Consider the following 14,981-nt stretch of genomic DNA (forward strand, 5'->3'; position numbering starts at 1 on the left):
GAGCACTGCAACATGGCTCCCTCTCTCTCTCTCTCTCTCTCTCTAGCATCAGACAGCAAAGAGGGGAAAAAACCAAAGGACAATAGTCCCACTTCACGGAACACAGTAACACAAACATCCTGTTTCCGTCACTTCCCACTCTATGGAGTCAAAACACATACTGTCATGTGAAAGACAACAATCCCATGACTGCAATCATGGATCAGGAATTCTAACAGGGAGGACCCAGCTAGAGAGGTCCTTACAGCAACAGCTGCAGCAGGAAGTGAGGCAGTGCTGCAACACCCTCACACTGAACGGTCACATGGTACAGCAGTCGGAAGCTGCGTGACCAATAAGCTGACCACCATTTAGTCCATGATTAAGGGGGAAACTCCTCTCCCACACAGTGCAAAGTAACAAAGTGTTTATTGTCTCCAGACACAAGACACAGCTAGATAACGCTATTATCTAGTATCTACTGCTCTTCTGGTCTTTGAAGTAAAGATCCATATGTGAAGACAAATCCACTAACACTATCACCATGCTAGCTAATGTGGTAAAAACCACACTCTCACAGATTCAGAGTCAGGCCCTGTCAGCAAACACCACAGTGTCAGGACATAGACATGCAACAGGACTTAACGAAAGCAGTGCCCTAGAGACTATTATACCTGTCTCTACATTCCTGAACCAAAGAGAGGGTGAATAACTCGGCAAGCTATACATTGGACCTCTGCTCTGTTGCTATGGTGATCCAGTGCACCTACTCTCTTATCTCTGAACATCCAGATGTGGGGGATGTGCTAACTCAAGACATGAGCCCAAGCACTGTGTGATTTAACCCCTTGTTCACCTGAGGCCTGGGGACACTTAAAGACCAGGACTAGATCCCTGGAGGCTGACCGTAGGAATGTAACTATTACTCTCTTTTATTAAAAATGCACCATGTTCGTAATGATTTTCTATCACTTTAGAAGCCTGAACTAAAAACAAATTAAATACAGCAGCAAATGATGCCAATAGCATGAACAACCACCTTTTTTTAAAAAAAAAAAAGCACTAGGCTTTATTTATTTCATTATATTTATCTATTAACCATTGTCCTTGGCTATGACCATTTTCAAAAGATGGGCCTAATCTTGGTTGTATGTATTTGAATAAATCATGACATGATCTGGAAACTTGGCAAGTACATCAATGATTTTATGTCTCGTATCACACACTGGCTGCATGTTTAGATGAGAAGATTTTCTCTTTACCTTGCCTCATTAGTTATTATGCGGCAATGCATGCATTACCACGTGCATCCAGCCTGCAGTTCCCAAGACAGAGAGAAATCCAGAAATGCCATAAAATTCATGCATTCTTTGCTGTGCTACTTATTATCTCGTGGAAAGCTAGCAGGACAATTAGCTCTGCTGAAAAGTGCATCTATAAACTGACAGATATATTATCATTCTGCATATTAATATTGCATGACGGTGGAACCATTAAAAAAAACAATTAATAAAGCGGCAACCTTCATCAGTCACAGGCTCCGTATCAACCTGCAAATCATTAGAAGGAAACAATGATTCCTTTGCCAAAGCCGTGTCCACAGATGCTTTTCAATTAGCCGACAGAAAAAGCAACCCTTTGCTAAAGAGTCATGTGGCTAAATCAATTAGATGGGTTTGTGGAGTTTCTTTCGGGAACCAAGAGAGGCTGTCTGATCAAAAAGTTTGGAATTATCATATTTAATCACAGAAGCTAAATCTTAAATCGTGGTTCAAAAAGGTTGGGAAGGCCATATCCTATGCAGACAGTTTCCTGAGCATTTCTGAACAAAATGCAAACTGGTCAGTTACAGTACTATTCACCATGCAAACAAAGGCTGTGTACACACTCCCATTTAGTTTGCATCCAGTGACTTCCCACTGTTGGCTTTGGAAGCAGCATACGCATAATGCTAGACACAATCCATTTCTAGCCTGTTTCTTAAGAAATACTGTGTTTCAATGTTTTTTTTCTGCAAACCATTTTTGATTCAAATTGAGAAAAAGAATGACTTGGCTACATTTTAAGTCAGTAATGTATACACAGCAGTGGCGGGCTTTGGGCTTTAAATTTTCAGCTGTGCTGTGTGTGATACCAGCATTCGGTGCATGCCTCCTGTTTGTCATTTTTGCTGCTCTCCCTGCAGTGCCCTATCAGCTCAGCACTCAGGGCAGATGAACCAGTTGTTCCCCTCTAAATCCACCACTGTACACCATGTGGAACCTCTGCAACCAATTGAAAGTTATAGGTGCTTCTGGGTAACCTATGTGGGAAACAAAATGCTGAACTAGATGAACATGGATCCTGATCTAGCAAAACCGTTCTTGTGTGGTTATTAATTTAACTATTGCATCCTTTCTCTGCCTCGACCCTTTTAATCCTGCATAAAGAACACTGACATGTATGTAGATCGATTCAGTGTGTTTCCTCGGAAGTTAAGACCCACTGCCTTCAATGAGACTTGCTCCCAAGTACGCATACCCAAGATACCGATTACATTCCACATTGACTGTACATTAGAAGGGAGGGAATTTAATTGTCCGTAGGTGCTTTGTTTTTGAAACATCAGTATGTACTTGTACTCCCTGCAAGAACCTCACAATCACTGCCAAACACTTCAGATTGGTAATTTAAATAGGACAGTTTATAAATTATAGTCCAACCACTTACTTCTAGATCTTGTTGGAAATACTCCAATTAGGTACTAAACACAATTAGCTTTGTGGCAACTTGGCAAAGGGACCTTTAGAAAGTGAATCCCGTCAGGTTCTGCTTTCATATATGGATTATTTTAGCCTGCATTTTCTGCATTGCCTACCTAGATTATTTATTGTTATTATTATATTTTCATTTTTCTATACCATCCTTCATCCAATCTTCACAGGGCAGTTTAGCTGTTTTATGAACGAGTCCTCTCTTTTCCATGAATTGGTTAGATATATTTAAAAATGGTCTATTTTGTGATTTGGATTGGTCATATAAAGTACACGAGATTATTTCTGGTGTGTAGGGTTGCTATATTTCAAACAGCAACAATCCAGACAGAAAAGTTGTTGAACTTTTTTTGGCAAAGTTGTTGAGATTTATTTATGGATTAAACGAATGTATGCCTTTAAAACGATTACTTGCGAGAACACTACCTAATCAGAAATATGAAATGTGTGAGAGATAGAGACAAAAAGGGAGAGCCTAAGCTCTGAAATTCTATTTCTGTTCATTTCTTATAGGTTATTGTAATCACTACAATTTATTATAGCATGATCACAAAAGAGTGGAAGTGAATTTCTTTATAATTCAAATGCACATTCTTTCCTTCCTCCACCAGATATTACACTCCTTGGCCTAATTAGTTTCTCAGAAGCTGTAGAAAATGTAGCCCATTTCATTGCAATAAAAGAACAGTACTGTATTCAGGGTCATATCATTTCTTGCACAAAAAATATAAATGTGTACCAGTGATATGTTTGAGGGCAGTTCCTGGAAGACCCTTGTTTGACCAAATTAGCCATGTGTGAGATTTATCCAACTTTCAATATACCTCATAAAACCCTATGGATACTATTCTTTCACCTACTCATGGTCCCTTCCAACTCTATGATCTGATGAAATGGACTACAAGTGAAAGCTTCTACCAAAATCAATTTGTTAGTCTTTAAAGTGGTGCAAGCTTCAGTTTAATACGTAAATATTTATAAAATTTACATTCCAGGAAAAAAAGCAAGACCACTAAGAAAGACGACAAAGAGTAATCTTATACAGACTGAATGTCTGGCATCATCTGCATGGTTCTGACAATACAGTGGTACCTCCGGTTACAGACACTTCAGGTTACAGACTATTCAGGTTTACAGACTCCGCTAACCCAGAAGTAGTACCCCGGGTTAAGAAGTTTGCTTCAGGATGAGAACAGAAATCGTGCTCCAGCGGCACGGCAGCAGCAGGAGGCCCCATTAGCTAAAGTGGTGCTTCAGGTTAAGAACAGTTTCAGGTTAGGAACGGACCTCCGGAACGAATTAAGTACTTAACCCAAGGTACCACTGTATCTCGATCTGCTAAATCTACTAAGAAAAAGTCTCCCACCCTCATCAGTTCCCTCCCCTCTTGGAGATTCCATGACATTATCTCTCTTGGTCTTCGTCTCTTTCCAACTCCATTTTCAGTGGCCCTTTCTCCTTCTCATGTCTGAAAATATTTGGTCCTCCCTCTTCCTTCCCCCAAATCTTTTTCCCCTTCCTATTTTATCTTCTTCCCTTTATCAGAAAAGAAGCAAATGCATTTTAATACTTTGATTTAAAAATGCACACTGGTAAAATTGTGCTCTGTTACACAACTGCATGACCTTTCCATTGCTGATGATAGTATTAGTACTGTACATATTCACACAGAGCAAGCTGTTTAACACTCACTGTTCCCAATTTCAAACCTTGATTTTTTTATTTATGTTTTAAAGGTGGGGAGACTAGCAATCTCTAAATCAGAATTTTTAGCATTTTGCCAAACCATATTTTCCAGGATTCTTTGGGTGAAAGTCTAAAGTGTTAGCAATATTAAAGTGATACATGCTTGTAGTGTGTGTGTGTGTGTGTGTGTGTGTGTCAGAGTCTTAAAAGCAATGAATTTGCCTTAGTATTCCTCGAGTTAGTATCCCAGACGCTCGTTAAACTGTCATTACTTTGAATGACGGCAAGCCAGTGGGTGTTATAAATACAATATACGAATGGTCTTCTATTCTGACTCTTTTCATGAAAGACTTCTTCTAACACTTACTGTAGCGGTTCTTGGTACAATTCCTGGATGGTTTCCCCCTAAACCACTCAGTGGGAGTGCAGCTGTGTGTCTTGTGGCTCTAGTCTGTATATCGAAGGAGTTCTGGCATCTTTCCAGCATCTTCAACATTTATATAATACTTCACAGCAGGCATTCCTCTTTCATCTGCAAGTAAAGCATTTTCTTCTTCCTACCCTGTAAGATTATCTCCTGCTAGTAGTGACAGGCCTTGAAGCTCTCTTCCTCATACCAGAGTCCGCTAGAGGATTTGTTTTGAAATCTTATTGTTGATTTCATTCTAACCAATCTCTGCTCTGAAAGCATGGAAGAAAAACGAAGGCCTTCTTTCCCAGGGTTGTTGAGCTAATCTATGTGGTTGATTGAGTCAAGTGTTTCTCGTAGCAAAACATGGAAGCTTGAGTTCAGTGGATAAAATGGAATCTAAATCTAGTTGGTTTCAGCCTATGCTTTCAAAGTTCAATATACCTTGGAATTTAGGAAAGAGCTTGGGGAAAGAGATTTTAAAATATCGTATCTGAATTCATGGATTCAAAAATTGGAAATATCCTAATCCATACTCTCCATACTGCTGATCAAAATTGTCATGCCCATTTTTGGGTTCCAATCTCTCATGGGAACCAGCAGATTTGCAGGCGAGTGCAAGACCAAAAAATGGGCGTTTTGTGGTCCTGAGCTCACATGGGAGCCAACTACCTCACACTAGGGTACCAGGCCAGAAAACAGAACATTTCGGGATCCAATTGGGATCCATTTCAGGTGGCTTCTGCAATTCCAGAATGTCCTCCCTAAAACAAGGTGGTTGAGGGGTATGCTAGTCTCATTCACCATGAAAGGCTTAGAAGAGGAAGTGCTTCTCAGGAAGCTAGCAAAACAAAAACTTTATTCAGTAATGGCTAGCAGCCCCTGAACCTGGTGGGGTGGTCTATGGCCAAGGAGGTCATGTGTACTGGTTTTCTTCCCATCCACCTCCCTTGCAAAAGTGTGGAAACAAAATTACTGGAGTTGCACATGTACCGGTAGTTAGTGCCTAAATAAACTGAAAAATGTCTAACCTTGGTCTAGGAGGGATCCCCGCTGCCACAATTTCTACTGCGGGTTAATGTCACAATAACCATACGTCCAGTGCCAGATTTACGTATGAGCTAAACAAGCTATAGCTTATGGCCCCACTCTCTTGGCGGGCCCCAAAAAATGTAAAGGAAAAAAACCTGGATGTACATTTCCAAAATGTAAGATATAAAACAAATAAAATGGCTTTAGATATCTATTAGGTCCATAAATTGCCATATAACATATATTCAACACAAAAAACAGTGACAATTTGTTGTTGACAAAGCACAGCTAGATATATAAAGGGCCCCATTACCTTCAGTAGCTTAGGGCCTCATCAAACCTAAATCCAGTCCTGCATACCTCACTCAGAAGTCAGAAGTAAGCCTCACTAAGTTCCATGAGGATGACTCCCAGATAAGACTTGAAGCCTGAATTGGCTAATCTTAAACGTGCCACAAAATGAGCAGAAAACATAGACATTGATTTAGAGGGGATCCAAAATTTCGGGGTTACACATTAGTGAAGCTGCCCAGAGGCAAAAGTGGGTGGAACAATGAATGTGACTCTTCTACATTTCAGTTAGATGTTTCTACACTTGCGTGCACCTCTCCATCCAGGCATTGTCACAATTCAAGGACATGTCACAGCCTGGCCAGCTTACTTGACAGGTGTATGGAGTAGGTCTAGTGAAGGGGCATTGCCTAAGGAGACTCCCATGAGCTTCATACAGAGATTTGGAGGAATGCATTTTGCCCTAGCCTTGAGAATCCCCCACCTGTCATGCTGTGACCCACTAGGTGAAGACCAATGGATTGTATGATTGTGGAATGAGGAAAGGATTGCAAGGCCGTCGCCACCCAACAGCAGTTTCAAAATTCAATTCACACAACTTAGGCTTCTCATAATTATCTGTGGCATTTCATAATTCCAAACAACATTTTCAACACAAATATGTGGCGATTATTATGAAAATGATTATGAGGTGATTATGAAAATGAATTGCGAGTACAAAAAAATATTATACGCCAGAAATAGCATAGAAAAAATATTTTCAAATAACTTGTAAGAATAAAAAAGCCTCATTAAATAGTGCAAGAGTTATATACACTCACACGCCTTCTTTGAAACTAATATGAAGAAACCATTATGAAGGTGTTATGTAGGAATGTATTAACACCACTTGAGCCTAAACAGTCCATGCTGTAAAACTTCTCTTGGGCAGTTAATTAAAATCCACCCTTTTCAAAACTCAGAGGAATTTCAGTATTTTTCAGTCTCATGGGAAATATTAAGTAGGGGGAGGATGGAAAAAAAAAATCATAGAATGCCACAATACTTAACATTCAGAAAATGAGTCGTTTTGAAATACTTTGCATGGACGATGGGATAAATATTCCAAGGTACTTGAAACCCTTTGGGGGAAATGTAACAGGGCTTAGCCATGGTGTGAAATTGCTATTGGAGTGGTGAATACCAATTATTTGTGATTTACTGTAATTTACTTGCAAACCCAAGGGCTTACCCTAAAGCAGTTGATATATGTATTAAATGAAGCATCAAGGGGTGGAGATGGGAAATACACGGGAAGATAGCAACATCAGAGAGTCAAACCATTTTCTCATTTATCCAGCTGCTATATGGAATCAAGCATTAACTATTTATTACTAAATGTCTAGGGTGGAAAAATAAGTTGGGGAGCAAATGTATAGAGCATTTTTCTTTTTTCCAGGAGACTTTACTTTGGCAACTGTACTAGCAAATTAGTGCAAATAACTGAATGGGGAAAGATGCTATATAATGGCCAAAGGGAGGAAAGGGGTGGGAAATGTCCAACTGCTCTCTGAACAGGGGCCAAACAAAACATGACACAATACATCTATGAATAGCATCCAGCGTGGATTTTTAAACATTTGTGGTAACTCTTTAGTGGGGTAGGAATGAAGAGTCTCAATTTGGATCAGGCCCTAGTTCTGGGTGCTTTAAGCCTTTCCCACTGCACTATTTTCCTAATGGGGGGAGGGGTAATCTCCTTAATTTTGAATATAATTTGTTGTCAAGTTACTCCGTCAAACCTACAGAAGAAAAGAACAACTGGTCCAATAGCTGGTTACAGGCAGTGGTGTAGCGTTGGTTGCTGGTGCCTAGGGCGAGGGCATGTACACATGGGGCACCATCCCAGCCCTCACCGCCGATGCTGACAGAGCAATTCCACCCCCACCAGAGCAAAGCGGAGACACACTGAGCCGCCTGCCCAGCCACACAGGGGGAAGCCCAGCTGAGCAGCGCAGCCCTTGGTTTGCACTCCCTCTAAACCGTGTGCCATGGCCACCCTAGCACCCCTCCTCCACACGCTACACCCCTGGTTACAGGTTTCATTAAAAAGTACTGAAATGATAGCTGAAAACTATAAGGTCCAGGAGGAAGGGTGAAATGCTCCCTACTGGCTGATAGGATTGTGAGGTCGCTGCTCTGTTCTTTCTTTGCCCATCCCTAGCTCTGAGAAATAGAAAGGGGGGCAGAGTGTTAGAGAGCGGATGGCAGAAACTTGAGCAAAAGGAGAGACCATGGATGCCATGATGTCTTGTCTCCCATGTTTCAGGTAAGAAACCCATGACGAGCAAAGGAGATGGCGGAAGAGCAGGGCAGTTGTTTTTGAACTGTAGCAATATGAAGGAACAGCGTATGCATGCACATTCAACTGCTTAAGGCAACTGCAATCTCACAGGACAATTTTGCACGCCTAACAATTTTGCGCCCCACAACCATTGGGGTGAGGCAGAGGGGTAAATCCACTGTATCCAAACCCTATATATCCTACATATAGATATATAGGCATTGGGTACACCTCTGCCAAGCATTTGGTTGCTAAGTTTCTAGTATGTAAGTTTAGTTAATTTTGTGCTGCTGGTTGTATATACACACAGCAAATGTTTAAGGTTTTTGTTTTGTTTTTTTAAAAATCATTGTATGCCCCATGGGAATTGGTAACAAGAGATCACACAGAAAATGTAACATATAAAGGTGCTAGACAGGATTTTGACTTTGATAATGTATAATATGTCAGTGGCATAGTGTGAGGGAGGCAAAGGGGTGGTTGCCCTGGGTGCAAAATTGTTAGTGCCGCAAAATTTCAACACCCGGTGCTGCCTCAATTCTGCTGTGTGCTTCAGCTGCTGGACTCCATTGAAAACAGCTTCTCCATGCAAACCAGGAAGTGACCTCTCCAGACAATGGAACAACTTTTCTTATCTCTGCAGCTGCAATCTCCTTGGTGATGTGGACGCCACTAGGCAGTTGAATGTGCATGTGTAATTTGTCCGTTTCGCTCTTTCCCCCATGTCGTCTGGGCACTGGCAACCCAAGCTACACCACTGCGATATGCTGTCCTTGCTCCTGAGTTTTAGCTTTATTTTCCTACTGGCAGAACTTTTTTTCAAAAGGATTCCCCTAAGCTGCCCCAACAGGCTGATCCTGGCCTGAACCCTCTGTCCTGCTGCTGGGGAAGGTTCTGAGCCCTACTGCCTAGGACCTGTCCCTTCAGCCCAGCTCCAGGAAAATACAGAAAGAAAAGTGGTCCATGTTTCCTTTTCCAAAGTCCAAAGGTCACGGAATTTAATAAAGGCTTGTGACATGCATATAGAATACAACAGAGTGGCCCAACAGCCATGGAAGCAGCACAAATATATTAAAACGTGGAAAATTCCAAGTGTGAGTCATATTTTCACATGTGGTTAACACATCCAACCATGAACAGTTTCAGACTGATGTAACTGCTGAAATACAACCGCTGAAACCCAGATACCTTACCAAAGACACGTTTCCTTAAACTGATACTTGCGGGGGGGGGGGAGAGAGAGCCATAATCATCACAAATAGTTTATGGCATATGCTCACAATCAGCTGGGATGACATCAAGTCACAAACAAATCCTCTAACAGCACCCAACATAGCAAGATGTATGGACAGCCTAAGGTAGAGATACTGTAAGGAGCATTGCTGGCCAACATGCAGCCTCGACTTATTAGCTGTCCTGGATAATCTTCATAGAAAATGTGCTGGAAAACACTAGGTAATAATACAGTCACCTGTTCACAAATTTAAAAAGTTATTGTGCTTACTCTTTCTATTGCCAAAATGCAAATGAGAAAACTGTTCATACAGTTGTTTTGCAAAATCTAACAGACGTGATATTTCAGATTCAGGTAGGTAGCCATGGTGGTCTGACGCAGTCGAAATAAAAATAATAATAATAGTAAATTGTCCAGTAGCACCTTGTAGACCAACTAAGTTTTTTCTGGTATAAGCTTTCGTGTGCATGCACACTTCTTCAGATATGATTATGATATTTCAGATTTAAAAAATCATTAAGACTCTGATGAATTAATACAGATGTCTGAATTAATACTGCCCTGTTTGGGCACATTGCTCTAGGTGAGCTGGGAGTAGGAGGCTGTGTCAAGGGTAAGATGTCACAGAGGAAGATGGCAGGGAAAGCATTCTCCAAACAGGAGGCAAACTATAGTTTCACTTAACTCCCCAAATGGAGCATCCCTCATTATACAGTGGTACCTTGGGTTACATACGCTTCAGGTTACAGACTCTGCTAACCCAGAAATAGTACCTCGGATTAAGAACTTTGCTTCAGTATGAGAACAGAAATCATGCTCCGGCGGCATGGCAGCAGCAGGAGATTCCATCAGCTAAAGTGGTGCTTCAGGTTAAGAACTGTTTCAGGTTAAGAACGGACCTCTGGAATGAATTAAGTACTTAACCCGAGGTACCACTGTAGACTCAAATGTTTGCAGATGAAAAATAAGGATATAGTGTACCTACACTCAAAACCAAGAGAGACAAACTAATTATAATTTCTAGCTACCTTATTCCTACTCCAGTAGTCATTTAAGGGCCATGAGAATTATGCATGTTTCAAGAAAATGGTTAGAGGAAATAATCTAACTTCTGTTTCTTGGGCTGACTGCCTTCTCTCCCAGCTAACAAGTCCAAAATGTCAGTGAGCCCAACACCACCCTTAGATTCTATTAAGGAGTCTATCCCTCACTCTTGACAGACAGCTTCTCAGGCCCAGCTGTCAAGTTTGCCAGATCACTTTTGTCACAGTCTATATTATGCTGATTTTGTTTTTCACAACACTAAGGGTGTGGGGAGAAGGAATATTATACCTTGTATTTAGCTCTCTGATTCAAACTGAAGTGTTAAATACTGGGCAGAATACATCATTTTGCAGGATTAGACGCAACAGACTGAGGAGAAATGTGCTTATTTTTGTTGTATTCATTGATGTGGTTATTCTGTTCTAGTGTTAGGCAAACAGTGCTTCTTAGAAATTGGTCTACTTACAAGTCTTACCTGACTTCAACCACAAGGTGGCACTCAATACTAGTTAATACTGCATATTTAAGTGTATAGGTTCAAAAAGGTTCAGTATATAGGTTCAAAAAGGAACTACCGGTAATTGCTTTGCAGAGAGTGGGGGGTGATAGGGGGTGAACTAAATATTGAGGTTGGTCTCTCCCCCACCAATATGAATGCAATGAGATCTGCACCACCACGGAAAAGGAGGCTCTGGTGGAGATACATGGAGATTGCAGAGTTTTGAGAAACTAAAAGATAACGTGCGAGACTGGCTACATTATTACCAAATTAGAGAGGTTTTTAATATGGACAAGAAAATAGGTTTCCAGGTGGAAAAATCGAAATTAGAAACGGAACTGTTAGAACCTAAAACGAAGGTATTGTCAAGAATGTATAACTTGCTGTTAAAATGGAATACTCAGGATGAAACGGTCAAATCAGCTATGATTAAATGGGCACAAGACATTGGTTATAACATTATGTTTGCTGACTGGGAACGGTTATGGACCACTGGTATGAAATTTACGGCATGTAATGCCTTGAAAGAAAATATTATGAAAATGATTTACAGGTGGTACATGACACCAGTCAAGCTTGCAAAGATATATCATTTGCCTGATAATAAATGCTGGAAATGTAAGGAAACTGAGGGAACATTCTTTCACCTATGGTGGACGTGCCCAAAGGTAAAGGCCTTCTGGGAAATGATCTATAATGAATTGAAAAAGGTATTTAAGTATACCTTCCTTAAGAAACCAGAGGCCTTCCTTTTGGGCATTGTCGCCCAAAAGGTGTTAAAAAAGGATAGAACTTTTTTTATGTATGCAACAACAACAGCAAGAATTCTCATTGCAAAGTATTGGAAGACACAAGACTTGCCCACCTTGGAAGAATGGCAGGTACAACTGATAGACTACATGGAATTGGCAGAAATGACTGGCAGAATCCGAGACATGGGAGAAGAACAAATAGAAGAAGAATGGATGAAATTTAAAGACTATCTGCAAAAACATTGTAAATTATTTGAATGTTAAAGTGATGCAGGATGTTGAGATAATGTGGCATTAGTGACAAAGTTGAAAGGCATGTGCAAAGATGTTTTATAAGTAACAAGTAAAGAAATATAGCAAAATTAATCAATGATGGGGGATTAGAAGATAAGTGGAGAGCAGTGGTAATGGTTAATTTAGAGGAAATTAAGTAATATCAAACCAGTTAAAATAGAGGAAGAATTTGCTGAAACTAAATTGGAAATTGGAATACAGAAAAGGGAGGTGTGAGGAAGTCGGGAAAGTAAGTTACATGAAATTAAGAGTTGAATTTATATATTTCTGTTTGATTTTTGTATTTTATATTGTTTATTGTGTGTTATTGTGGTGTTTTGTTTTGTTTGTTATGTTTAAATTTGTTGAAACTTTAATAAAAATCTTTTTTTAAAAAAAAAGGAAAAGGAGGCTCTGGAAAGGGCAAATGTCGCAAAGGGAAGTCCTTGTAGCAAGAATTAAGGAAATGGAAAAGTCCCATGAGGAAGCCTCTAAAACTCTCTAGATGGTTGTATCCTGACAATATTGCTAACAGTCATCAACCATGCATCACTACCATCTCATGATGAGCCCTAACTTAATGGCAGAGAATATCTAAAATTCCAGAGGCCAGAAGTCTGCAATAACATCCGCGTGAGACCTTGAGCAGTTCGCATCAGCCAGAGGGAGAGAGTATTGGGTGGAATGCTGGTGCTAAGATCCCACATGGTTGATGTGGGTGGGGGTGTATACAATCACAACACCCAGATATTTCCAAATGCAGTATTGCTTACAAATTACTTGTTTTCCTTGAGTCTGAGGGATCAAGAGATCATTAGAATTTTATTTTTGTCCATTGTCAATTAAATTAAATTGAGAGAGTACTGCAAAGTTTGCGGCTAATGTAATCTCATGGCTACATTCTGTCATAAGACACTGAGAACATTCAGTTTGCGTCGCGTAGGCAAGTCGGTTTGGCCAATCGTGGTTCCAGACGGGCAGTGGCAGTTGGTGAGAGCGAAACAGCTTTCCTTGGTGGACTGGAGTGAAGACTTGGACTTGCAAGTCGGTGAAGGGGGGGTGTCGGACGGAGCTGATCGGCAGACCTTAGCAATGTGGCCCCTTGTGGAACACGATTGGCCAAACCGACTCGCCTACGCGACGCAAACCTAACGTCAAATGGAGAAGTGTAATCATAGAGCAAAAGCAAACTCCTATACTGTCTGCTGCCCCCATTGAGGAGTATCGATATCCCCCACAGCTGCTGTGATTCTACAAAAATGCAGTAAAGTATAAAACAACACTACCTGAACATACAGCAGGAGGAGGAATGGGGCTGTTCACAAGGTATTCTGATTCCTTAGCTTTAAATTGTCCTCTTTTCTACAGATCAGAGCTGGAAATCAAGAAGAACAGAGTACACCAGACCCACCAAGTGTCCCTATTTTCCATGAACAGTCTTGGATTTACAGAAGCCATCCCGGTTTCTGATATGATCCTAGAATGCCCTACTTTTCCTTAGAATATCTCTGTTTTCATCTGTTATGGAAATTACGGGGGGGGGGGGACATCTTTAAAGTTGTTAAATGTTACATATATTATGCATAAATGCATCCTTTCAACTTGACAGTTCAGGGAAGTTACCTAGCTTTAAAAATCATATAAAATCAACTCCTTTGCCAGTTTCCTCCATTCCAACGCTATTTTGCCCTTGGAAAAGGGACTCCAGGAAGTGTCCAGAGGTGACAATTGCTGAGCTGATTGTTGGCCAAGGACAGCCTAATCCCATCACCAGACTTGCCAAGGGGTCCAGACATGCAAAGGAAGTTCTATTGTACTTTGGGTGGTGGGACTTCAGAGGTGTTTGCCCATGCTAATCTTATACCTGGGTCTTGCCCTGACATGTCCACTTATGCTAATCTTGTACCAAGGATTTGTCTGGACATGTTTGCCAAGGTTTAACTAGTGTAACCCCTGTCTACCCCTCCCCTTTTGTGACATGTCCATGATGTAGCAATGATGTAGCAATAATGCTGTACGAACTGTATTCTGGGATATGGTGGGAAAGTTTTAAAAGTCCTTGTCACCCCATCCTCGGGGTTCAAAATTCCTCTTTGAACCTGTTGCGCACTAAACTTTGGTCTACAGCTATTTGCTCTGGTTGGTGGCTGGACTCCTTCTTTTATTCCACAGGGACCTGCGGGCTCTGCCCAATGAGCTGGGTGACTGAGCAGCCTTGCACCTAGATTTTTCCGTAACACATCTGAGAAATGTTGGATATGGAGTTACGTGAGCCAAGGAGATAAGGAGCCAAAAAGATAAGTAACTATACAACTTTTAGAAGAAAGAAGCTGTGAGACCTTGATCTGGAAAGCACTCTTCCTGTCTTTTTTCTGCTTAAAATCTCCCCCTAGGTATTAGTAGTAGTAGTTTTGTATACTACCCTATACCTGTAGATCTCACAGTGGTTCACAGCACAAAATCACAATACAAAAACACATGATACATAATAAAAACAAAGACAACCCAATAATCCCCCCAACCACAACACATTTTGAAAGGCCTGGTTGAAGAGGAAGGTTGTTGCCTGGCGCCTAAAGGGAAACGCTGGCCTGTAAGTGCTCCAATTGGAGAACAGCCTTCACCAAAGGTCTCACGGGTTTTGAAGACACTCAAACTCGGGACAAAAGGGAGAAACGTGCTAAGAGGAAGGCATGCTTGATAAAC

The 14,981-nt window shown here is 41.0% G+C and overlaps 1 long non-coding RNA gene across 5 annotated transcripts in view; it reads right to left on the reverse strand.

Moving 5' to 3' along the window:
• LOC309380351 overlaps positions 1-14,981 on the reverse strand; it is a 481,084-nt gene that overhangs the window by 454,583 nt on the left and 11,520 nt on the right. The window lies entirely within an intron of this gene.

Source organism: Podarcis melisellensis, assembly GCF_964234715.1.
Source record: "Podarcis melisellensis genome assembly, chromosome: 11".
In the NCBI taxonomy this organism is placed as follows: domain Eukaryota; kingdom Metazoa; phylum Chordata; class Lepidosauria; order Squamata; family Lacertidae; genus Podarcis; species Podarcis melisellensis.